Genomic DNA, 18,678 nt, shown 5'->3' with positions numbered 1-18,678 from the left:
TTACTAGGCTAATAACTGAGAACTAATTTCCCAAAACTGAACGAGACAATAAAAATTAGAGCAAGAACAGATGACAACCGAAAACAATAAGAGTTACAGAGCACCGAGATAAATGAAGTTTTCTGGATAGTTATTTGGAGACCTAGAATACGAAACAAACACACTTTGTTTGCTTGGGAGAAAAGAGGAGCAAAGAGAAAATTTTGCACTGCTACCATTTTTTGTTACTAGGAAACGCTGGATCTCAACTACCTTGGGATTGCTAACATCTCACAAATAAGATGAATTCCAAGAAAGTCTGGCTCGGAGCATATTATGAACCGCTTATTTCTATATGCTGCTGGGACATGTTCACAGCAGCAAAGGATTAGCTAATAAAAAACGCAGCTGGGTAAACAAAGTGATCCAAACACGACAACTACACATGTGTTGTCTGGAAAGGGCAGAGGTCTGAATCATAGGACTCAATAGTTTCCATGTTCTTCAGTTATTATATGCACATTAAGGGTGATCACAGCTTTGACATCCTCCGAAATAACAAAAAGACCATGAAGAAGAGAGTGCCACTGTCTATCCAGGTGCCCCCGGAACAATCCCAGAGCATCACAGTTTGTGAGATAATCGACTTAATTTATATATTAGACTCTGCTCCCGTATCTTGTGGTTTGGTCTTAAGTTCTGAAGCATAATTGAATTAAAACTGTATATACCGTGTTAATAATTACAGTCAATATGGTTTATTATAAATATTTATTAAAAACAAGACCATCATGTACCATAATATGGTGCCTAAGTTTCTGCAAGATTAGGATAAATTAAGGTCAGAACTAGAGGAACCTGCTGCATTACCTTTTCTTCCCAGAAGCATGGAATAAGGCGGGGGACCCCATAAGTGGCTGGGTCCTGGGTAAATACTGTGTTGCCTTTTGGGATAACCTACCTCTATCTAAATTCTAGACTCTCAGGAGTGTAAAACAAAGATGTTTATTTTAGCATTCCTCTGAGTTCCAAATAAAGCTACCTTGGAGTTACTCGTGCCAATGGGACAGGACAGAACAATTATCTACCATTCGGAACAGGATAAGATCTGCTGAGTAGCCCATAAATGTGCTCAGTGAAATGAAGTCTCTGCAGAACGGGTGCAAGCATATGCAAAGCAAACACACTGCCGGCGTCATCGCCAGCGTCATGTCTATTAATGGAACAAATTGAAGTTTTAAGACCTCCCCCCCCCCCCCTTTTAAGTTAAATCACCTGAGAATGCGTTAGGTACGCATTTGGGTACTTTGATGGTTGCTCTCAGTTCTTATTTCAATGAACCAAATTGTCATTGGTAGAGCCTGTGCCCTGTTTGTTGGCTTTGGTTTTCTACTTGCAGGGTCTCTGAAATGATTCGGGGGCAGGGGGCACTTGGCTTGGGAGTAGAGATGAGTAGTTTGAGGGGAGAAACCCCTGGTTTGTTTCAACCAGAGCAGCTTTAATCTTTTTCATGAATTAGAGTTTCTTGTAAGATTTTCTTGTGGGGGAGAAAAGGATTTTCACTGCTTAAAAACATACTTGAAAATAGTTTGTAGAGAACATTGTGCTAAAAAACCTACGTAGGTAAGTAAAGCATCATTCTCAAAATGTGAGTTAATACCTCTTATGGCCCATGGAGATGAGCCAAAGTTGGCAAATGTATAAAACCAAGGGGCACAAAGCTAGGTGGACCCGATGAAAAAGAGAGCAATGGTGCCTGGGAAACCAGTTCACAGGGAAGGAGACCTTTCCCCACCCTGCAAGGAAAGCCCCCGTGAAAGTCTTTGCTAACTTCCAGGTCACATCTAAACTGAAAACAGGCGATGACGATCTTGCTTGTATGTCATCTCTGCAGAGGTGACGGCTGCGGAACGTGTGTCATTTGAAGTCAGCCAAAACATAAGGTAGAACCTGACGCACTCTTTACGGCTAAGTCTACCGAAGGTTTATACCACAATCTGACCTATTTGACCTTTAGATTACAACAAGGATTACTGCTTTTTGCAAGGGTTTTGTCTTAATGAAAAGGAATATCAATTTGTATGCTTTGTTCTCAGAATTAAAAGGAGTATGTTTGGGACTGAAAAATACCCTTTAAAACTGGATTCCTAGCTATTAGTGAATTATCCCAGGGTAAAAAGCTAGGCTGTAATTTTTTTTTTTAAGTAAAAACTAAGGTAACATTCTTGTTCTTTGGGAGATAAAAAGGTACATTACCCTTTGATGTGTTCCTACAAAGGAGAATCTTAAATGTTTTACAAATAGACTTGTCCAATAAATTCCTGTATGAGAACACATCCTAAAAAATATTTAGAGATGAAAAAAAAAGATTTATGTACAAGAATGTTTCAGCTTTAGTTATTTATAATGAAGAAAAATAGGAAACTACTCAAACATCAAGCAAAGGAATTCAGTTAAATAAATTATGGTACATTCACATATTGGAATGTTATATAACCCTTCAACATCATGTTTTTGAAGACAAATTATTTTAGAAAATTCTGATATAAATGTTAAGTGAGTGTACATTAAGTATTGTGATAAAATTAATTTAGTGTTAATGTTAAGTAAATCAAATTTTATCCCTATATATTTAAAAATGTATAGATATAAACATAAAAAGACAAAAATAAAATTTACTTAAATACTAATAGCATTTATGTCTGTGTGTTGGAATTAATAATAATTTTTTTTTTTATCCTCACCCAAGGACATTTTTCCACTTTCTGTTCAGATAGAGTGAGAGGGAGAGAGAGGGAGAGAGAGAGAGAGAAACATCAACATGAGAGGGACACATCGAGTGGCTTCCACCTGCACAACCAACCAGGACTGGGGACAAACTGCAACCGAGGTATATGCCCTTAGCAGGAACCAAACTCAGGTCTCTTTGGACCGCAGGCTGATGCTCTAACCGCTGAGCAAAACCAGCTGGGGCAATAATAATTTTTTGAAATTTTCCTCTGGGCAATTTCCCTCAGTGGTTAGAGCGTCAGCCCGCAGACCACTGAGTCTCAGGTTCAATTCCAGTCAAGGGCACGTACCTTGGTTGTGGTTCGTCCCTGGCCCCAGTCGGGTTATGTGGGAGGCAACCAGTCGAAGTGGCTCTATCACATCGATGTTTCTCTCTCTCCCTCCCTCCCTCCTACTCTATCTGATGATAAATAGAAAAACATTCTCAGGTAAGGAATTAAAAACAAAATTTTCCCTCTGGAAAAGCGAATGGCATGAAGTATTCAAAGTAATGAAAAGCAAGGATCTGAATCTAAGACCACTCTATCCAGCAAGACTATCATACAAAACAGAAGGTGAAGGTAAGACGTCCGGTCAAGATGGTGGCGTAGGTAAACGCAGTATCACCTCCTCCCACAACCACATCAAAATTACAACTAAACTACAGAACAACCATCATTCAGAACCACCTGAAATTGAGCTGAATGGAAGTTCTACAACTACAGAATTAAAGAAGCAGCTACATTGAGACTAGTAGGAGGGGTGGAGGCAGAGGGGCTGGTACCACACCCATGTGTGACAGATAAAACCAGGAGGCTACCTTGGCTGGGAAGGTCCTCCCTGAGGAGTGAGAGGTCCCCGTCCCACACCAGGTGCCCCGCTCAGGGTTCCAGTGCCAGGAAGTGAAGTCTCCATAACTTCTGGCTGTAAAACCAGAGGGAACTGAGGCTCAGGGAGGCTGAGGCCTCTGAAGCCTCAGGCAGCTCCTCTTAAAGGGCCTGCACACAAACTTACTCAGACTTGCACCTTGCAGGCTCCAGAATGGAGGAGGCAGCTTGAAAGGCACCAGAGACATATGGGGAAGAACTGAGCTGTTTGTTATTGGGGCAAGAGCTAGAGGGGCAGCTTTATCCCAGACAGATGTGCTGATGGAGGCCGTTGTTCCTTTGGTGAGATCTTCCCCCATATCTGGGACTCCAGCATCCTGGATCACACTGTTTGCTCCACCCTGGTGATTCCCTGAGGCCCTGCCCCACCCAATCTGTTTCTAGTGGCTTTACCACAGGATTGGTCTGTCTTGGCTCCTGCTTCAGATTTTCCTAATTTCTCTCAAACAAGCAGCATCTGGTCTCAGCAAGACTCATACCTCTTGCTAAGAGACCCCAGGTCTGGTACTAGAAGCAGCCAGCCTTGGTTCACAACCTGGTTTTGCCTGGGCACCTCCAAACCCAGCACAAGAAGTAGCCATCGGCAGATCACTTTGTAGCTTATGCCTGGTGGCCTTGGATAGAACACAGGCAGTGGCTGACCGTGCCCCAGAGCCAGAACACTCAGAGGACAGCTTCAGATCATGGTGAAGTACCACTACCCAACCACCTCTACAAGTGACATACACTCAAGGAGTGGATGCAGTGGGTACCAGAGCCCTACTGAAGTATATCTTTGTGTTGTTGTTATTGTTGTTGTTGTACGTGCCCCCAGTGGGAACTGAACCCGGGACTCTCTGGTCCGCAGGTCAACGCTCAACCACTGAGCCAAAATGGCCAGGGCTGAAGTAAGCCTTGCTCTATGTGGTGGGACCCTGCACAGCTGATCCTCCAAGGTAGTCAGAGGTCAGTGGTCAGTGGCCACAGCCAGTCCTTGAAGCTGATCAGCCTGAGTGAATCACTCTCTTTGATATGCCAACAGAAATCAAGACTCAATTACAACAGAAGGGTGTACAGTCCACACAAGAGGTACACCTCAAAGGCACAGGTGAGGTGATCAGGAAGGCTGTGCCACTGGACTCTATAGGACACCTACTACAATAGGCCACCCTCTGAAGTCTAAGAATCATGGTAACTCTACCTAATGCATTGAAAAAAACACAGAGAGGCAGCTAATTTGAGGAGACAAAGAATCATGTCCCAAATGAAAGAGCAGAAAAAAATTCCAGGAAAAGAACTAAACAAAATGGAGATAAGCAATCTAACCAATGCAGAGTTCAAAACACTGATTATAAGGATGCTCAGTGAACTTAGTGAGGACTTCAAGAACATAAAAAAGGGCCAGTCAGAAATAAGGGGTGCACAGTCAGAAATGAAGGGTGCACTAAAATAAAGAATAATTTACAGGGACTCAATAGTAGAATAGGTGAAGCCAAAAAGCAAACCATAAATTTGGAATATAAGGAAGCAGAAAATACCCAATCAGAACAGAAAAAAAGAAAAAAGAATCCAAAGAAATGAGGATAGTGAAAGGAGCCTCTGGGACAATGTCAAGTGTACCAACATTCACATCATGGGGGTACCAGAAGGAGAAGAAAGAGAGCAGGAAATTGAAAACCTATTTGAAAAAATAATGACAGAAAACTTCCCTAACTTGTTGAAGGAAACAGACATATAAGTCCAGGAAACACAGAGAGTCCAAACAAGATGAACCCAAAGAGACCGACTCGTCATTATCAAAATGCAAAAGGTTAAAGACAAAGAGAGAATCTTAAAAGCAGCGAGAGAAAATCAGTTAGTTACTTACAATAAAGCTCCCATAAGGCTGTCAGCTGATTTCTCAAAAGAAACTTTGCAGGCCAGAAGGGAGTGGCAAAAAATATTCAAAGTGATGGAAAGTAAGGACCTACAACCAAGATTACTTTATCCTGCAAAGCTATCATTTAGAATTGATGGACATATAAAGAGTTTCCCAGATAGGAAAAAGCTAAAGGAGTTCATTACCACCAAACCAGTATTATATGAAATGTTGAAGGGTCTCCTTGAAGAAAAAGAAGATAAAAAATATGAACACAAAATGTCAATAAATATGTATCTGTCAACAGTTGAATCTACAAACAAAATGAATAAGCAGAACAGAAAAAGACTCATAGATATAGAGAACTTTTTGACGGTTGCCAGATGGGAGGGAGGGTGGAGGGATGGGCAAAAAAGATGAAGGGATTAAGAAATAAAATTGGTTGTTAGACTGATGAACCTCAAAGGGAAGGGGAATGGGGGGAGGGAAGAGATAAACCAAATAACTTATATGCATAACCAATGGACACAGACAAGAGTGTTTCCTCAAGAAAATTAAAAATGGAAATACCATTTGACCCAGTGATTCCACTATTAGGAAGCCTACTACTAAGAAACCTGAAATACCAATCAGGAAGAATAAACGCACCCCTTAATTCATAGCATCGCTACTTACAATAGCTAAGATATGGAAACAGCCCAAGTGGCCATCAGTAGAAGAGCAGATAAAAAAAGCTGTGATACATTTACACAATGGAATACTATGTAGCTGTAAGAAAGATAGATCTCTTACCCTTTGAGATGACATGGAGGGACCTGGAGAACATTATGCTAAGCTAAATAAGTCAATCAGAGAAAGACAAGTACCACATGATCTCACGTATTTGTGGAATATAATGAACACAATAAGCTGATGAACAAAATAGATCCAGAGACATGGAAGTAGGAACAGACTGACTAACCTCAGAGGGAAGGGGGGTGGGTCAGGAATAAAAAACTGAAGAACTTATATGCATATATGCATAACCAATGGACATAGACAACAGTGTGGGGAAGGCAGGGAGTAGGGGTGGGAATGGGGAACGGGATGTCAATGGTGAGGGGAAAAGGGAAGAACATCCATGATACTTTCAACAACAAAGACATATGTATAATGTCTGTGACACACCTAAAGAGATAAAATAGCTCTGGCCAGTTTGGCTCAGCGGTTAGAGCATCGGCCTGTGGACCAGAGAGTCCTGGGTTCGGTTTCCGCTAAGTGCATGTGCCTTGGTTGCGGTTTGTTGCGGGTCCTGGTTGGGTCATGTGGGTGGCAGCTGGCCGATGTGTCTCTCTCACATTGATGTTTCTCTCTCTCTCTCTGCATCCCTCTCTCCCTCCCATTCTATCTGAAGATAGGTGCAGAAATGTCCTTGGGTAAGGATAAAAAAATAATAATAAAATAAAATAAAATGATCTGGAATTTTCTTGAAAATCTAATCAGCCTTCACAAAACATTGAATCCATGGGGAAATGTTATAGTTTGTAAGTTTTGTAAATAAAAGAGGATTTAAAGTTAAAAAAAAGTTCCCTCTGGACTTTCATTTATTGCATACATTTTTTATTAAGAGAATGCGTCATTTTTAGAGTCAGGAAAGCTAATTATGTAGCAAGGCATTTATGCAGGCAGAGTTGACATTCTTTTTTTCTTTGAGAAAATATATTGGCAAAAGGAACTTGGAGTCACTACGGAGGAGATGGGTAATCTGCCTGAGAATTCCCAGAGCATCGGGAGAGAAACCCAGACACAAGTCCCTTTTTTCTGATTCAAAGTAACTGAAACTGTTGGGTGGACTGGACAGCTCTCACCATGACCCAGTGATATCATGATCACAAGGATAAAAAGAGGCAGCACAAAATGGTTGTCAGAGAGTACTGATGTCGGATCTGGTGGGGTAAAGACAGGTATCTGTCCTGCCCATCCAGGAGTTTCTAGCTCTGGTCTGATGCTTTAGAAAAAAAAAAGAATCTCAGGGTCATTCGATCTTATCCCTGAAGGGGTCTCTGCTAAGGAGAGGCATTCTTTGAGAAGGGAAATATAGACACAAACCATTGAGCTGAAATCTTAAAAGAACATGGACACTAGGCTGGAGAAGGCAAGACGGGGGTGGGAGTGGGCAGGAGGGAGTCATTGGGGAACAAAGGGGGACATCTGTAATAATTTCAACAATGGAAAGAAAGAAAGAAAGAAAGAAAGAAAGAAAGAAAGAAAGAAAGAAAGAAAGAAAGAAAGAAAGAAAGAAAGAAAGAGAAACCTTAAAAGAAGATGCAAACTTATTTTCTACCTCCAAGCCGATAAAATGGAACCTAACAGTTGTCATTAAAAAAAAAAAAAGGATAAATTAGCTAAGAACACATACAAACAAGATATTGAAATAAAGTTCTATAAAATGAGATGAAATGGTATAATAAAAGTCAAGAACGATGAAGATTAGAAAAAAAACTCCTCAATAATTATAAAAATAAAACAACCAGATTAAGCATATTGACATTATATAAATAGTAATAAAGTAGTTTAGGAATATTTCAGATAAATATTAATATTTTGTTATGTATCCTTTGAGATTCTCTACCATACACAACCGTTTGCAACTTGTTTAACTTAAACATCTATCAGATGTGTATTTGTACATCAACAAATATAGATCTACATCATCTCTTTCAGTGGTGGTATAGGATCCCATTTTATGGCGTAGTGACAGTTTTTAACATTCTGATTGTGGTGATCTAACTTGGGGGTTGGGCATAAGATGCTGAATAGCATTCTGTCTGTAAGTGAAATCTTACCTCTACAGATGTTTTTTTTCTTTTCTTGTAAAAATACAGCAGCCCACGACATGCTCATATTCAGAGTTAAGATAATAAATTCCCATGAATTAAAAGATAATTTTGTGAAGGTCAGCAGGACCCTGGCAGAATAATACTCTGATTTACTAGCCTTGTCTCCCAGTAGTGGATAAGACAGATGAGCCAAAGTTAGTTTGACCTATGCCTCTCTTCCTAAGTCGTTTTTTTTTTTTTTTAATTAATTTATTTTTTTAATTTTATTTTTGTTACAGATGTTTCTCCTTCTTTACCACATTGGCACCCCCCTCCCCATCCCTCCCGCCCCGTCCCCGGCTTTGTTGTCCATGTCCATTGGTTATGCATACATGCATATAAGTTCTGTGGTTTATCTCTTCCCTGAAATATATACAAAGAGAGATACAGCCCCTGTTCCTTCTGACGTAATAACCTTGATCTGGGATACAAAGTTATCTATTCTGGTGGACAGAAATCTGGAGAGACACTCTAAATGCCATGAGCTCTGGATACACAGGGGCGTTGTAGTCAGTATTACCTCTGTCTTACCTGGATGAAACCTGCCCAAACTTTTCCTTCTAGGTCAGTTTAAGTTGGAAAGTCTATAGACTTACGTAGATGACCTATGACCTAGGAGAAGTAAAATACATCCATTCTGAAGTGAAACAATTCTGGATCCATGAAAGTCTTTAATTGGGACAAGGGTGGGAAAGTCTGGGTGGTGGTGGGGGGATCACTGGCAATAGTTATAGCTTTAATTTTATTTTTACATTCAATAATTAAGATTCTTTTCCTTTTTAAAAATACGGTGGTAAAAGAGCTTATAATAACTGAACTGTTCAGGGGGCCTAAAGAAAATTAAAACAGACTGGATGCATCATAATTTATTTAGCCAATTTTTTCAAATAGATAAACATTTCATTTGTTTCTGGTTCTTTTTTGTGTCTTGGCCTGCAAGTACCCTTGTACATCCATCTTGTCACATTTATTTGAGCATAATCTATAATTGCCTTAAAATGCAATTGCTGGGTAAGAGTTTGTAAAACGTTAAAGTTTTTCATATATATTATTAAGTTGCCCTCCAATAAGATAATTAATATTTCTACAAAAAGTATATGAGAATGGTTATTTCCTTAATATTGTCACTAACACCATGTATTATAATTTATTTAAAAATTTCAGAATTTGTCTTATCTGAAATGTGAAAAAAAATGGTGCGTCATTGTTTTATTTTCAGATTACTCCTGATAACAATGATCATGACCACCATTTTCACTAGTATTTATTTAGGACTTACTGTGTGGCCAGTTACTATAATAACTGCACATCTTATTTTCTTCTGAGAACAGTGCAGTGAGGTAGGTCCTATTAATTCATATATTCACTGGCCACTTATAAGTTTTTGGTGAATATCTCTTCCTGTCTTTTGCCTATTTGTATTGGTGTACAAGTGTACCTTGAACATTAAAGAAATCAGTCTTTTCCTTATAGTATTTTTTGGGGGGAATATGTCTTTATTGGTATTTCTGTTGGTCATAAGTAATGGATAAATCAGAAAGTATTTTTTAAAAAAACCTTTGAAACTGAATACAAACAGAAACAAATGAACCTCAATGTATATCAAAATGCTAACATAATCACACAGAACAAAAATAACTAGTCCAAGTGAAGTTTAAGTACAATACTTTGATGTAGACCCTTAGTGGAATATATTTCAAAAACAAAAAAACAACTGTTAAAAATTAAATTACTTAGTAGAATTTTTGCTAATAGAGGTATCACAGTAGTTTTAAAATTACTTGTGCATATTTTGGAATTGAGACAATGAGGAGAGATCAGTGTAGATATGGATAATGCTGGGAAACAGGCCCGTACTGAGAAAGGTGGCACTTAGACGCTCCAACCAACTGAGCCGCCTGAGCGCCAGGGGGCGTGAACTCTTTGACGCTCTGCCTCGCCCGCTTGATAGCCTGCTCCCAAAGCCACATAAAAGCTCTCGGACTTTTTCTCCAGAGAGGTAATATTTGGGAAAGTATGTACTGATAACATCTGCTCCAGGGTCATCTGTACTTAGACTTTTCAGGTATGTGAGCTGATAAATTTCCTATTTTTGTTTAAGAAAATATGAGTTGGGTTTATATCACTTTTTGCCTACAATGCTGACGAATTCATATAGCAGACATATATTGGATACTTATTTATGTTATAGCTGTAATGATATATAACCACTATACATCACTGTAAAGTTATTGTGAGAAATACCAAAATGAATAAAGTGCAGGACTCATATCAAACATATTAATCACTAAGATTAATAATAGCCACCACTTATTAACAGTTATACTTTGAATTTAGCGGCCATCTATTATTCATTGGTCCCAATGCTAGTAAACTATGTGGAACTAAAAATAGTTTACACTTACTGAGTCCTTAAGTTGAGCCAAGATTTTTAATTGTATTATTTTGTTTAATACATATGTTATTTTACTTGGCAAGGAAAGAATCACGGTTGCCAATCAGCTGAACTTGAGACAGGGAGATTACTGAGGATTATCAGGGTGGGCACAATGTATTCACAGGGTCCTATAGGGAGAGTCAGCGTCGGAGGGAGATTTGAAGATGCTGTGCTGCTGACTTGGAAGATGAAGGAAGAGGCATGAACCAAGGAAGGCAGATGGTCTCTACAAATTGGAAAGGCAAGGAAACAGATATTTCCCTAATGTCTCCAGAGGAATGTGGCCCTGCCAACACCTTGACTTTAGCTCAGTGGGACCCCTTTTGAACGAATGACCTCCAGAATTCTAATTATAAATGTGTGTTGTAATAGTTTGTGACAGCAGCCTCAGGAAACCAATCCGTTGTAACTGAGGGGAGGGAGACTGTGTAGAGAACTAGCCTCTCCCAAGGTTCCAGAAAGAATGGTGGTGTTGATATGAGGTCACTTAGAAGGGCGCTGTGTCACCGTGCAGGTGCCGAAGGAGCATTGTCTAAGCACACCATGAGGGAGCAAGATAAAGAGAAATTTTCATGTAAAGGTAGGACTGCTTTCAGATGTTCTGTTTGAGAGGGACCTTAGTCTGATAAACTCTGGCCTAATCTTGGGTAAAAACTTCCCTGGGGGTTGTTTTCTCCCCGTAGTATAGCAAATTCTTGACAAATTACTGAATGTATTTTACTTTTCCATACTCTTTTTTTTTTTATCCTCACCCGAAGACATTTTCCCATTTTTTGTTCTGACAGAGCAGGGGGGGAGAGAGAGGAAGAGAGAGAGAGGGAGAGAGCGAAACATCGACGTGAAAGGGACACATCGAGTGGCTGCCTCCCGCATGACACAACCAGGGCCGGGGACAAACTGCAACTGAGGTACGTGCCCTTAGCGGGAACCGAACCCGGGTCTCTCCGGACAGCAGGCCAACGCTCTAACCACTGAGCCAAACTGACCAGGGCACTTTTCCATACTCTTAAGGTGAATCTTAGAATGGTTTTTTTTTCCTTATTCATAGAGTACAATAAGATAAAAATGAATGTGATAGGTCCGACTTAACTCTGGTCCCTTTCTTTTTGAAATCTAATATTACAGTTGACCCTTGAACGACACAAGGGGAGGGGTGCTGACCCCCTCCCTACCCTCACCTCTACCCTCACCCCCCACTGCTGTCAGAAATCCACATATAATTTTTGATTTCCTAAAACGTAAGTTGTCCCTCAGGATCCACAGGGAATTGGTTCCAGGACACCCCATAAATACCGAATTCTGTAGATGCTCATGTCCCTGATACAAAATGGCGTAGATCAATGCATGCAGTCTGCCCTCCTTATCCGCCTACTCCCACCTGCAAATAGAAAACAATACCGGTATTTTTATTTTTTTCCCTTTATTGATTTTAGAGAGAGAGGAAGGCAGAGGGAGAGAGAGATAGAAACATCAATGAGAGAGAAGATCAGTTGGCCACCTCCTGAATGCCCTGCACTGGGGATCAGGCCCACAACCTGGGCATGTGCCCTGACCAGGAATCGAACCGGCGACCTCTTGGCGCATGGGTCGACGCTCAACCACTGAGCCACACCGGCCAGACAGTACCGGAATATTTTTTGTTTAATCCGCATATAAGTGGACCCATACAGTTCAAACCTGTGTTGTTCAAGGGTCAACTGTATTCTTTACTTTAAACACAGACAAGCAAACATCATAATCCTATCACAAATGTGGAAAAAAATTAAATACTATTTGTATTGTTTTAACAGAAGTTGAACTATCTGAATACAGATTAAATTTATTGTGCTTTGAAGATTCTACCTCTCTATCATTTATCTTTATGTTGACGTATTTGATGTTTTAAAGTATTTACTCAAATTGGTATATTGAGTTGAATATGTACCTATTTGAGAAAGTGTTTCTAGTTGTTATGAGTATGACACCTCTAAAGCACTAGGATATTTTTTAGTTTGTAAATCACGCAATAACAAAGTTATCCCACAGTGCTGAGGGCTTGTACTATTGAGATCTGACAGTTTCTGATGACAGAGATGGGTGGGGAGGTAGGTTTGATTTGAAGAAAGAGCTATGTAAAAATCAAGTATATTTTCAAAGAATTTCTCTGCGAATCGAGACTGTCATTTGGCCACCTTGTCTTAATATCCGTGTCAAGCTTCATCAAGGTAATAGTTATCTTTTTACTCAGCAGGCATTTTTTATTTCTTCATGCAGCACAGACAGGAATGAGAAATGGGAATTAGAAAAAGAGACCTCAGGGTAGAAATCCATCCAAATTCATCCAGATTTGGGCAAACTAATAGTAAATATTTTTGAACCTACAGTAATCATTTCCCCAAAACTAAGCTGTATTGGACTCACCTGCCTCTACATGTCCGTAGACGAGTGATTCAACAGTGATATTTGACAAAGTTCCCTCCTCTGTTCTTAAATTAACTAACATTCCCCAGAAACAAAATTTTTCCCCCTGAATTTTCAATTTTGTGTTAGGATACAATTGAAGTTCAAATTCATTTTGCTATGAATATTTTGGGATTGTTTATTTTGCATATTTGTTTAAAATATAAGGTTGCTATTTTTTATGGGAAAGAGAGGTTTTTTGTTGTTGTTCTGTTTGGGGGAAGGAGGCCTTTCATACTAAAGCACTCTGACCCCTGTGCTTCTCCCTGCACTGGTCTTCTGTTTTCTGATGGAGTTGTTGCCTCTCAAGCCTCTAGGTGCATACTCTTGACTGGCATACTCTTGTGGGCTACTGCTTGATGGGGGCGAAGATATTTCAAGCACTGGAGACGGACATTCAGGAAGAGTTGAAGAATTCCTTTCTGAAAGCGAAGAAAGCTTTACTGAGTAACTATGCCAACACGACTCCAGAAGAACTTGAAACCTTTTTGCAGGTAAGAGCTAAAAGGGTTTTTTTCTGAGAGTTATAAATTTGCCAACGGTGTAAAAGAAAGCTGTAGATAAAAGATTTTATGAGTTTTATCTTAATTTATATAAATAATAGCACTAGTTTTCTATCATCTAAAGAGAGGTGAAAAAATAAAGATAAGCCCTTATGCAGCGGTTCTCAACCTGTGGGTTGTGACCCCTTTGGAGGTCAAACTACCCTTTCACAGGGGTCACATAAGACCATCAGAAAACACATATTTCTGATGGTGATTCATAACAGTAGCAAAATTACAGTTATGAAGTAGCAACGAAAATAATTTTATGATTAGGGGTCATCACAACATGAGGAACTGTATTAAAAGGTCGCAGTATTAGGATGGTTGAGAACCACTGCCTTATAGTGATAGGGGACATAAAGACAACAGTAAGAATGCAAAGGGGTAAAATAGATCCAGGAAAGAGGGAAAATTATAGAGCAGAGAGCCTGAGGGTCAGGAGAGAATACCTAGGATTGGACTAACTCTCCCACTGATAACAATTATAAAGCAAAGTAAATATCACGGAGAGAACTGTCTGAAAACACAGAAGCAAAGCAGGCAGGACCCAGAGGGGGATGGCCATTTGAAGAAAGTGTGTGAGCTGAGTTCCACTTTTACTGTGAGCATTTCCAGTTAACACAGCTCATGGCCCGGCAACGAGCCCCGGTAGAAAGCAGGGGTCTCACTGGGCTGAAGCGACAGGAAGTAAGAAGTTGGGACCTCTGACAGTGGTTGGAACTGGAGGAGAAGACCCCAGAGAGGAGGAACCCTCGGAGTGAGAAAGCTCCCAAATTCCAAACCTGCTATGAATTCCTCTCAATTCCAGTCAAGCTGTTGTCTGACTCCGAAGTTGTGCAGAGTAAGAGCTGAGAAAAACAAATGCAAAGAGAATTTGTGACTGGAAGATCTCCATACAGATGCTAGCAGCCCTCAGCTGCTGGGGAGACAGTAATTGGACTTCAAGGCTCACCAAGTCAGAGGGTTTGGTGAACACCGTAGGCTTTCTGTTGAGATCCCAGAAACACCACATCCTAGGGGAAAGAAAGAGAGAGAGAGAGAGAGAGAGAGAGAGAGAGAGAGAGAGAGAGGAAGGAAGGAAGGAAGGAAGGAAGGAAGGAAGGAAGGAAGGAAGGAAGGAAGGAAAAGAAAGAAAAGAAAACAGAGTGAGCCCTAACAAAGGATAAAATGAACTCTCTAGAGGATCAAGGTGATCTGCTGGTAGTCCATCTGCCATCTGCCTGCCAAATAACACAAAACCTTCATTTAAGGAAGATAAGTATCTAGAACCTACAGATTTTCATACACCATGGTGAGCATCCAATTAAAAATGAGGACGTATGATTAAAAGTACAATTGACTGGAAACTAAGTGGAACCATAGATATTAAAAAGAGACTCCTCAATAATTTGATGCACAGTTATCTAAAGGCTTTAAAATAAATATGGTCACTAGTTTAAGAAAATTTAGGAAAGGGAGAGAATTACAGTAAATATCTAGAATTCTTTTAAAAGCATCAAACCTGGAGTGTAGAGATAGAAACATATTAATGTTTACAGAGGTTAGAGAGCGGGTGGTGTGGGTGGATGGGACTATAAAGAGGTTGGTATGAGGAAGATCATTGTGTTTTGTTAATAGAATAGCTGTGTGTTTTTATTGTGGTGGTGGTTACATAAATCATAATTCACTTTACAAAACAACAACTTTATTGAGATATTATTCACATACTCAACAATTCACTTATTTAAAGTTTACAATTCAGTGGCTTTTAGTTTATTCAGAAATGTACAGTCATCCTTTTACACTATTTATTTTACTTCTGGTTTTGCTGTCAGACTTATGCCAATCATATAGAGAATATTGGAAACAAAACTCCCTCCTTCTCTCCTTCCCTCCTTCCTTCCTGCTTGCCTTCCTCTCTTTCCTCCTTTAGTAACTATTACGTGCATCTACTTGGCCCACGTCTAAAGAACGAGGCTGAGCTTGAAGCTCCTTTGGGATCCTGGTGTGAAAAGCAGCACTCACCATGGCCGATGGTCCCTATTTTTCTTTTGAGTTTTGGGCTTCTTGTCTGTTTCTTTAATAATCAATTCCATTTCTTTTAGAAATTCTTCACAGTCCAGGTTTACCTAGGATTGTTGCTTTTCAGTATGTGTCTTATTCTTTGTATACTTCTAATATTATTTTAATGGAATTTTACGTGAGCAGGCAAAAAAAAAAAAAAAAAAAAGAGCCCATCCTACTGCTTTAAATCACAGGTAGTCCTAATGTGGTCTCGTGCCATTCTTGTACACTATTTACACATGATTATGGTTTCTACCATTTCGATCAGCAATCTACACACACTCCTTCTACAGACTCACTCAATAGCAGGGCCATCATTACAATCTGTTCACAATATGCTCTTATCTTATATCACTTATAGCAGCATTTGCCACAGTTGATCACTCTCTCCTTCTTGATATATGTTCTTCACACTTTTTCTAAGACATCACACTCAAATTCTGATTTTCCTCCTATTTTACCAATTGTTCTTTCTTCATTGCCTTTGCTCGTTCCATTCTTCTCAATGTGAAATGATTCCTGGGCTCAGTCCTCAGACTTTTCAACTTTTCTATTTTCACTCATTTCTTTTGAGGTTCTTCTTTCTCATGCATGGCCTTGAGTACTATGTATATGCCAATAACTACCAAATTTTTATCTCCAGCCGAGGTCTTTCTCACAAATTCCAGATTTTACATCTACTTGCCTATTTAAAATCTCCACTGAGGTCTGACCGGTGTGGCTCAGTGGCTGAGCGTCGACCCCTGCACCAAGAGGTCACCAGTTCGATTCCCAGTCAGGGTACATGCCCAGGTTGTGGGCCTGATCCCCAGTGGGGGGCATGCAGGAGGCGGCCAATCGATGTTCTCTCTCATCGATGTTTCTATCTCTCTCTCCCTCTCACTTCCTCTCTCTCTAAATCAATAAAGGGGAAAAAAATTTATAAAAGGATATCCTGAGATGTCTAACAAAAGACTCAGACTCATCATTTTCAAAAATGAACACCTGCTCTTTCCTCAGAAAGGGAAATGTGTCCCCTACCCCCAACCACCACAGCCTTCCTTACCTCAGTTGATGGCAACTCTGTCCTTCACATTGCTGAGGTGGAAAGTCTTGACTGTACTGTTTATCTTAGACTCAGTTTGACTCTCCCAGGAAATCCTGCGGCTGAACTTTCCAAACCTCAAAATCTCACTGCTTCTCATCACCATCACTGCTCTGCCTGGTCCGACTGAGTCACCACCTGGCCCCGCTGGAGCTCGGCCGTATTCTCCTAACACACCTCCTGGCTGCAACTTTGCTCTCTACACTCTCCTCTAAGGACCGCCGCCAAAGCAACCCTTTGTGGTCTCTTAAGTGTATAAGTTACATTCTCTGCTCGAAACCTTCCAATGACTCTCCCCATTCCACTCAGAGTAAAGCTAACGTTCTCAGAGCTTCCGTGATCCTGTGCTCCTCCTCCACTTCCTCTCTTACTTCCTCTTCCTTTCCTCTGCCCTCAACTTCTACTTCTACTGCTTGATGTTTCTAGAATATTCCAGGCTCTTACCTTAATGATCTTACTTTTGATCTAGTTGTTTCTTCTGCTTGGGATGCTCTCTCTCCTCAAATACCTGTTTGGCTAACTTTCTCGCTGCCTTCATGTCCTTGCTCAAATCTTATCTTCTCAATGAGGCTTTCTCAGATTACCCCCACCCCCCACAACACTCCTGTTCCACCTTAGTTACTCTGCTTTATCCCTTATCTCCTAACATAGTGTATAATGCTTGCATTTATTTCCCCCTGCTAGAATCTAAATTCCACAAAGGTGGGTTTGTTTTCTATATTCTTTAAGGGAAAGATCGTACATTTCATCAAATTAATTCTAACTTCTTTTTATTTTGTTTTAACTTGTAGGTGCTGACGATTTCTGTAACACATGGAATAGTCCCCACGATAAATAGAACTACTTATATTAGTTGGACATTTCAAAATGCTTTCTTATTTGTGGCATCAACATTAAGCACAATAGGTAAGTAAGATACTTTATGTTTAGTTTAGTTTTATTTTTTACTTAGGATGCCAATTGTTAAAAGTGTTACCATAGCTAGAACTTTGTCTATATGAGCTATACCCCTCCAACCTTCAAATTCAGAACCTGCTTTTGTTTTTAAGATGATGTTTCATCAATAGATGTAGCTTCCCCTCTATTTTGTAATTTTAAATCATTTGTCTTTTTGATACCAAAGCCTATGAGCCTTTTCTCTTTAGTGGGTGGTCTTGGCAATGGGACTTCCATCTAGTCTTCCAACATATTGGTGAGATAAGTAGCAAAGCCAGAACCAGCCAGATTTTCTAGAACTCCTGGTAGAAGACAATGCTACCTGTTTCTCTGGAATTCAGGGAGAACTTAGCTAGAAGATTGTGTGATTTAAAAACAAAAATTTACCAAAGGTTCTTTAGATAATTCTACAATATTTTATTATCAACTAAGAGCTATTAGGGTTTACATAAAATAAGCATAGCTTAAGATAGCTGTTGCCAAAGACCCTCAGGAGATTCCTGGGAAATACCACTACAGACTGTAGAGACCTCTGGCACTGCCACAGAATTTTGTTCTTGTGGGAACCGAGAAGGTTAATAAGTGATGAGTGTTATTCTCAAGTATGGCACGCTCAGATCTATTTCTCCTTACTAGAAATAGGATGCATATTCGCAGTTACGGAGAATGTGATGCCTGCCAGCTCCCAGCAAAATGACTGTATTTGTCTAGTAACCATTCTCACTTGCTTATTGCATTTCAACAAAAGAGTTGGGAGAATCTTGAATTTCATGGGGCTGCACGAGGTCAGAGTGCTGGCACTGGATATCACGTAAGCCGTGATTTCTGCCCAGGGAATAACATGGGGGTCTGAACATCCCTCCT

At 40.0% G+C, this 18,678-nt stretch overlaps 1 pseudogene; it reads left to right on the top strand.

Moving 5' to 3' along the window:
• Positions 1-18,678, top strand: part of LOC118623460 — a 54,105-nt pseudogene that overhangs the window by 21,196 nt on the left and 14,231 nt on the right.

The sequence above is a fragment of the Molossus molossus genome, unplaced genomic scaffold, assembly GCF_014108415.1.
Source record: "Molossus molossus isolate mMolMol1 unplaced genomic scaffold, mMolMol1.p scaffold_m16_p_1, whole genome shotgun sequence".
Classification (NCBI taxonomy): domain Eukaryota; kingdom Metazoa; phylum Chordata; class Mammalia; order Chiroptera; family Molossidae; genus Molossus; species Molossus molossus.
The sequence above is the reverse complement of the archived record's forward strand: the minus strand, read 5'-3'. Positions and strand labels throughout refer to the sequence as shown.